The following is a 9,123-nucleotide window of genomic DNA, read 5'->3' on the forward strand; positions in this document are numbered from 1 at the left end:
AAATAATTTATCATTCATTTCCGTCTACCACTCAATCATCTCCTTGAACCAATCCCAACATCTAATCACAAAAGGACACCAAAGGAGAAGGTGGCTAGAAATTTCATCACTTTGTCTACACATCGGGTAGATATTGGGTCCTTCTATACCAATAGTCTTATGTCTATCTACCAGGAGGATCCTACCAAGTAAAGCAATCCATAAAAATGCCCCTGCACTTAGAAGAACACACTTATCCCAACAAAGCGTAGCTGGCCAAAGAATCTCCCTAATTATCTTTCTCTATACCAAATACCTGAGACTAACCTTATATTATTCGCTTTTGGCTACACACCAAATGAATTCATCTTCCCCTCACATAATTTTTTATCTAATTTTAGCAAGGAACTCCATTAATTTTCTACCATCCTCCTCACTAATCCATTCTTTAATTTGTCTCCAACTAAATCGGGATTGCCCATCTTTAGATGCAACTATGTAGTCAGATGCATACTATCCTATTCCGAACTCTATCTCATTGATCCAATCTTTATTTTCAAACACTTCTTCAATATCTTCTTCCCCATTCCAAGAATCTCTCCAAAGCTTAGCCTTTCTGTCATTCCCAATCTTCTATGTGATGTGCTCTGTGATAAGCCTCCCACTTTCCCACATAAATCTCAAAATTTTTGAACCATTTCTTTAATTGGCCATTGTTAAGACCCTTTTAAGCTCACTTGAGTCAAGATATTTCTTCCTCATGATCTTGAACCAAGATTTGTTTGGGCAATTATAGATCTTTCAAACTAGCTTGGCGCCCAATGCTAAGTTTTGAAGATTCATCTTCCTCAATCCCAACCCTCCTTCCTCCTTGATCATACATGTCATCTCCCAATTTATTAGTGGAATCCTCATTTCTTCCTTTGAACCCTCCCATACAATTTTTTTAACGAAGCTATCTAGAGACCTTATGGCTCTAGCAGATAACCTAGAACAAGATATAACATAAATAAGTACAACTAACAAAACTAATTTGATCATCTGAATCTTGCCTGCTTATGAGAGCCACTTATTTTTCCATGACATAGCCTTTGCTTGCAATTGTTAATAACTTATTCCTAGACAATAGCCTTATTTCTACCTCTGAAAAGTGGAACACCTATGTATTTTGTTGGAAAAGTGGAGATTTTAAACTCTAGAATCCCTATGATCTTATTCAGGTTCTGTTTGTTAGTGTTAATAAAGAATACTTCCAATTTTTCCTTGTTCATGCATTGAATCAAAGCCAACTAATACTCTTCTAGAGTAGATTTAATCACTTCAAGTTCTCTCACTGGTGTATCACTGAACAAAATAGTGTCATCTGCAAATTGTGAATGAGAACTGAGATCTAACTTCCTGTGCACCTTAATTCCCTACCACGGTCCCTTTCTGCATCTCAATTTAATGTTTTTGTTGAGAACTTCTACTATTAGCAAAAATAGTGAAGCAGACAATGGGTCTTCTTGCCTCAATCCATTTGTAGTATCAAAAAAACCATTAATAGATCCATTTGTAAAAATAGAAATCTTTGAAGTAGTGATACAAGTGTGTATACATTCTAGCCAACCTTTGTCAAACTTGAATCTCTTTAAAATCACGTACAAAAAGTCTTGATTTACCTGATCATAAGCTTTGCTTACATCCATTTTGACTATCATACCTTTTTTTATTTTTTTATTTTCTTGAATGAATTGTATTAGTAGCCATAATGATATTGTTAGTGATCTCCCTCCTTGGCGTGAAGCCATTTTTCTCCTCTGGGATGAGCTTACTAAGAATCTTTTCAACCTTTTGGGCATTACCTTTGAAATAATTTTATATAGGGAATTGCATAGGGAAATTGGTCTATAATTTGTCATAGTTTCACAATTCAATTTTTTCGGAATCAGTGGGATTATAATTCTATTAATCTCCTCAATCTCTTCTTCCTCGTAAATTCCTCAACCAAACAAAAATTTTCCTCTACCATTATGTCCCAACATTCTAGAAAACCTCTACAGTGATTCCATCTGATCTCGGAGCCTTATTTGAGTGCAATAGGAATATGGATTTGTTAACTTCCTCAAATAAATAAGGCTGCATCAGGAATAAATTATCCTCTTACGTGACCTCCTTCTTAATAACCTTGGGCACCTTGTCCCAAATATTGCAATCTCCTCTAGCCCTTGTTTGACATTGTTGCTGCTAGGATATGTTGTTGTCATTGATGTCAAAATATTCTTATGATTTATTGCTCTAGTCATTGAAGATTTGTTTATTGGGATCTTGGTTTGGTGTATGGAGTATTTATAGTATCATTATATTCTTCTATATTGGTTTTGGTGATCCAAAAATCTTAATTGACCATATCATATGATTCGGTTTGCAGTTTGTTTTTCTGATCAGTGCTTTGCGAAGTTCAGTATTTCCCACAGTATATTCCAGTATGATCATATCTTGAGCTGAGATTTTAGGAGATTGTTTGGGATTGTCTTGTGTATCTTCATTTCAGATGGTTTGTGATTTGGTACTCCGCAAGTTATCTTTCTTCGTGACAATGGTTATTGTTTGAGTACTCTTGAGTTTCAGATGTTGATCGATGAATATTTGATGTGGTGTTGGTACAATTGTTACTGATGATTCTAATGTGCTTGCTGGTGTTTCCTAAGTATGTCCTATATTTTTTTATGATTCGCATTGATCATTGTACAATTTCTTGGTGATTTTTCTGAACTGGTGATGTTCTTCATGTTATGCGATTTTCCTGGTGGTGTAGCATGTTGTGGTTGATCTTGGTGTGATTACCTATGGTGATGAGCATTTGGAAATTTGATTTAGGTCCATGTTATGTCATGTATATAATTATATTGGTTCGATGGTTAATCTTTGCATTGTGTCATGTAATTTTGTAATTGTGAGTTGAGGGTTTAGCTGACCTTGTTGCCAAGGTTGATGAATTGTATAAATATGTGATATATGTTGGCATTTTTTATGTTCATGTTGTGATTGTCATTGATGGACACACACTTGCATTAAGATCCTCTTCATATGTGTGAGTTAGAGCACAACCGGTATTTGTTCCAATTGGTATGTTGTAATATAGTCTTTAGACTATTGATGTTTTGCAGAATGTGTTTACCAGTCTAAAGTAGCATGTCGACCTCAAGCGGTTCGTGGATACCAAGCGGTACGAAGGATTAAAGCGACATAACACATTTTTACCAGTCTTCATTTTGACAAACCAACAACCAGTATTTTGTACCGGTAATACTCTATGATGAGTTACCATCTAACGATCATTTGACGGTGCTGACTCTCTGGCGGTGCTTTTTGTGTCATGTTACCAGATATGTCCAGATGCATTAAACCTAGGAAATTGTATTGTAATCCTATTGGACCTACATGAAATCAGAATCCTTTATAAGGACATCATGTCTAGGGTTCTAAGGTTGTTGTTGTTGAGGTTGATGTTGTTGCTAGGGTTCAAGGTAACTGAAGAGTTAGAGAGAGTATGAATGTGTAGAAGACTGAAGTAATGTTGTAATGCATTAAGATCGAGCTATCAAGGATCTAACCAAGCAATCTGTGCTATTTGCTAGATCACTCACTTGTTGATTACTCGCATCTTTGACAAGTTTGTAGCCCTTAACCAAGTAGGCCCAAATGCCTCTTGTAAATCCTCTAACAAGGTGGTTCACATCTATGGATCTAAAATCCTCTAGCCAGGTAGTCTTTAATCGGACTTTCTCCTAACAGAGATTGAGATTCCTAACAAGATCTGTTATGGTGAAGAACGTTGTAAGACCTTAACCGGTCTGACCTTAACTGGTCTGGTTTCTATTCTGTAGATAGTTACTTGTGAGTCCCATCTCACCGTGGTTTTTCCCATTTGGGTTTCCACATCAAAATATCTTGTGTTATGGTGTTTGTGCTTCTGTGGGTGAATGCATTATTAGCTATTTGGTTTGCATGTTTGTTAACAGGTTTGTCTACTAAATTGTTTTACCAGTTTACTGTCAGTCTTGCAAAGTGTTTAAGTGCAAAGAATTCTGGTATACTAATTCACCCCCCCTCTTAGTATTCATCAATTGGTATCAGAGCCTACCTTTCTATAAGTTTAACCACTTGGAAAGAGATATGGGGGAATACACCTTGAGGGAACTTACTCAATGGCTCACTCAGTCTGAGCAAGCCTATGATGATCTTATGGTCAAATACAAGGCATCTCAAGAAAAAAGGAGAGAACATGCAGAAAAGATGATGGAGCTATCTGAAAATAGTTTTGTAGATGAAGCAGACATGGAAGCCCTAATTGTAGAAGTAAACAAGTTGAATGAATGAAACTCCAACCTGAGAAAGGAGTTGGAAGGACTGACTATCCGGATGTGTCAAGAGCTTGAGAACCGGAGGAAATCTAAAGATCTGGTGAAAGAAAGGGATCATGAGATCTCCAAGCTGAAACAAGAGACCAGTGCCCTAACTACTCAACTCCATGCTAGCAGTGTGGAAAAGGATGACATGCAAGGTGAACTGAATAGTGCCATCTCTAAGAATGAAAACCTGATGGAAGCAAATGCTGCTATTTCCAAAGAACTCTCTGAGTCAAAGGAAATACTTGCTAAGTTCAACAAGAGTACTGTCAAGCTTGAATTTGCCAAACCGGTCAAGAATACCAATGGACTTGGTTATTCTGGTCATGAGAAAGGTGACACCTCTGGTACAAATGCTGGAGCATCAAAGAATCAACCGACATCAAAGGATAAAGTTAAGCAAAAGTTTAAACCTGTTTGTTTTAACTATCTTAAAGAGGGACATACTGCAAATGTGTGTAGGAGTAAGGCTTACAACAATTTTCCTTATTTCCTAAATGATAATCCTAGATCCTATAGATTCAATGGTAACTATTATGCATGCAACAAGTATGGGCATAGAGCATTTGAATGCAGGTCTATCATGAATGACACCAGAAGATATCCTCAGAGGACCCAAGGAGTTGGTCCTGAACCTTTTGTGAACTGGAATCACAACCGGTTTAATGTCTTCAATCATTAGCCAAGAAGCGGTGGCTATCAAGCGGCAACTGGATGGAGAGAAAATTGTATGATCTCTCATGGTCATGGTCACACTGCTGCAATATGCAGAAGGAAGAATGGAAACATGAACAATGGACCTTGGAGAGCATCTGGATTGGTCTGCTATCACTGCAACAAACTGGGTCACATTGCCAGATTCTGTAGATCAAGAAAGAACATATCTGATGATATATCAGTCACTCCGGAAGGAGACATTGATGTTGACACCATTCAAGTGGATATGAACAAAACTTGGAAGAAAAAACTAGTGGTGTTACAAGAGGAACCAGTTTCTGCACCTAGTGTGGAAATATCGGAACCAGAAAACTAAGCCTCAAAAAAGCTTAGGGGAGAAAATGACGAAATGTTTCGAACCCCTGGTTTACATCGATAAAAGACCTTAACTGGTATGTGATACCTGTCGCTTGGTAGAAGACCGAAAATGGTAAAAAGGAAAATTAGGGTTTTCACCCTAATAGAGGAGCATTAATGATGGTAGGTGAGAGATATGTTTAAAGGCATTTTTCAAATCATTTCTCACTATCTGTTTTTGAGTGAAGAAATTTTTTTCAAAGAGCAAAGCGACAAAGAGGCGATTTGAGTTGAGATCTTGAGAAATTGACAAATCGCGAAGGAGATTCAAATTCAAACTGCAAATAGTCAAGTGGAGAACACAAAGCGGTGATTCAGCAACCGATGGAGTGTGGAGTGAAGGAGAATTGGAAAGCCCTAAATTCACGTGTTTTAAAGAGGTATTTCTCGAAGTTCTTAAATTTTCTATCATGGCTTCCGCATCTCATACCAGTTCTAGTGCATCTATTGAATCTGAAAGTTTTATTCAATGAAAGTCCAAGTATAATGCTCTATCACAAGTTCCAGCTGGTGTGATAGTAGAAGAGGGAATTTTTGACTACATAGATTGCAAGATTGAAGACCTAGGGTCTCTAGCTATCCACTCCCAGTTAGGTTTGTTTTGTGGCAAGGATAAGAAAATCAAACCAGAGTATAATATCTTGGAGAAGAAGAAACTCCACAATGCTATCTACTTCCTGGAAGATTTTACAGAAGATTACATAAGGATCATTTTGAGCAGAGTCCACAGTGATAAGATGTACCTGGAGAGGATGCATGATATTACGCCGCAGGCAATTCATGTAGTCACCGGTTTTTGCAACATAGGGGAAGTGCCAGCCCTAAGGACAATAAGCAAAACTGAAATGACAAGGCTCACCGGTTTAGTGAGCAACTCACGAGGCATGATAGTCAACTCCATCAAGGATGATCTGGTTAAGTATGCCTGCATGGTGATAGGCTACCAGACATTCTCTGCTAGTAGAATTAACTCTGTATCTACTGCAACGGTAAATGCTGCTTATTGGATGATTAAGGAGGACGCATCATTTGACCTATGCACCGATATGCAGAGGCAACTCCTGTCAAACCTGAAGTCGATCAAACAAGATAATTCAAAAAGGTTTAAGTTTGGACAACTACTGGTCGGGTTGTTCTTTTACTTTCAAGGATACTTTCCAGGAGTAGGAGATGTCTAGTTGTCTCCTGACCAACCGGTAACCAAGCAAATCAAGGAGAGCATTCAATTAATTGGAACCGGTTATCCTGATGTTCTGAACAAGTATTTTGATGAGTTTAGACGAAAAATGAGCCAAAGGATGAGGATCTCAGGTGATATCATCAAGAAATATGAAGATGATATCTGCTTCACCATCCAAGTAGATAAATGCATAATGGAGGCTGTTGAGCCTAGACAGGAAGAAGTAGAGCCAATGGGATATGAGGTGATGTACGATATGCTGGAAGGGTATGCCTCTACCCTTATTGTCTCACCGCTTGATCCTAAGGTGAAGAGAACCGGCACCTACCTAGAGAGGATAGCACTGGTTGAGGAACCACCAGCAAAGAAAGGAAAAGAACCTCTAGTAAAGAAGGCAAAGGTAGTGTCTACAGCGTCCGCACCGGTTACTACTGCGACTCCAAAAGTGACCAAGCGGTCACCAGCCAAAAAGAAACCGGAAGCAGCAGTAGCTAAAGTCTTTGAGAGGAAAAGGAAGACAAAAACCAACTCTCCAGACTCAGAGGAAACTGTGTCTGAGGAGCAGCCCAAGAAGGCAAGACAGAAAAGAAAGAAAACAAAGAATGAACCGGCATCATCTGCATCGGTAAATATAGATATCTCTTCCTATAAACCTTTGACACATTGTCAAAGAACAATAAAGAATTTTAGGAGAAAAGTGCTAAATGACTTACTTGAGTGTTTTGATGACTTCAATGAGGATGAAAAGGAAGCAGTTGAAAAGGAAATAATTCAGTATTTATGTATTAATGACTGGTCACCCTCAGAGATCAAATCTCAGACACCGGATTCTCTATATATGTCATTAGATAATAGATGGTGAATTGCCATAGAGAAAGAACAGGAAATTAGGGAGAAGGTTTTTGCACAGTACCTTCCCGACCTGTCAAATTCTGAGTTGTATGATGTTATTGACCAAAACAAAGGACTCTTCTTCACTAGAAAAAGAAGACTCTGGCTGTTAGAAGGTAGAGTTGCTGATGTCAAAAAATACACCCATCTGTATATGAAAACAGATGTCCAGACTCACAAAGCGCATCTCGCCAACTAGCAAGCTGAGAAAGAACTAGTTATATCCAAACCGGATGAAGCATTTGATGATGAAGGAAATTTGGTTGTTGAACCAATAGACACCATTGATGTCGATGCTTTGGATGCTGAGGATATTACCCAAGAGATACCATCTAAGGCAACAGGACAGGAGCATCAGGCTGAACAGGAGAAGAAAGCCAAGGACAGATAGGAAGCGGCAAAGGAAGAGGCCGAGTAGAGGAAGAAGGATGAAGAAGAGAAGCAGAAAAAGGAAGAAGAATAGAAGCGGAAAAAGGATGAAGAGGAGAAAAAGAAGAAAGAAGAAGAGGAGAAGAAGAAGAAGAAGGAAGAAGAAGAAAAGAAGAAAAAGGATGAAGAGGAGAAAAAGAAGAAGAAGAAGAAAAGAAGAAAAAGGATGAAGAGGAGAAGAAGAAGAAGAAGGAAGCAGAGAGGAAAAAGAAGGAAGAAGAAGATAAGGAACAGGAGAAGAAAAAGGAAGCATAAAATAAAAATGTTGAGGAAGACAAGGAAGCAGAGAAGAGGAGAGAAGTGGAGAAGAAGAAAGCAGAAGAGGACAAGGCAGGAGAAGCGGCGAAGAGCTCCTAGATGGAGACTCTGAAGGCAACCGGGAGTCAAGCTAAACTAGCTGATCTCACCAGTCTTATAGATCTCCAGTCTGCAAGTGAAATGGAGCTAATGCAGAGCATCAACGTAGCTCAAGAGTGCCTTGAAATCATTCAATGAAAGAAGGAGCAGGATGTAATCCAAGCAGCTATGGATACACTTACCGATTTGATACCCGGTATAAATCTTCCAAACACCGATTCATTACTAGTTAGACTTAAGCTCCTATGCACAGTAGTAGATGATCAGGTTCAGAGCCTTGAAGAGGCAACAGAGGCTAATGTCAAGAAGGAGCATCAAAAAGCTCTTAATATAGCTCTGGTGAAGAAGTTGAATGAGCTTCGGACTAAACTGAAGAAAGAACAAAAGGATATAAGGGATGCTTTGGATGAGGGAAATCTACTACTTAGCAAAATCTGTCAACCCCATCTGTTCTATGATGATGTGCTAGCTCAAAAGAAAAAGTTTCAAATAGACTTACAGTCCTATATGAGCACATTCAAGACGCCTTATGATTCCTTTGCAACTTATTGGCAAACTCTTCACCGGTTTCACATCCAGTCAGCCAAAATGGAGCAAGAGATTAGCACATGGTCTAGAGATTTTAGGAGCTACAAATGGTTCTACTCCCATGTCTACAATTTTTTTAGAAGTGTTATCTGAACTTGGATGCCTTGACAGTTACACAAGAGATGAGCACAGTTGATGCCATGGAAGAACAGGTCTCCCAGATGCAAATAGAGAAAGAAGTAGCCACCTCCCTACTTGAGTCTTGGTCTCTATCAAAGAAACAATTCTTGCATG

The sequence above is a fragment of the Cryptomeria japonica genome, chromosome 6 (genome assembly GCF_030272615.1).
Source record: "Cryptomeria japonica chromosome 6, Sugi_1.0, whole genome shotgun sequence".
NCBI lineage: Eukaryota > Viridiplantae > Streptophyta > Pinopsida > Cupressales > Cupressaceae > Cryptomeria > Cryptomeria japonica.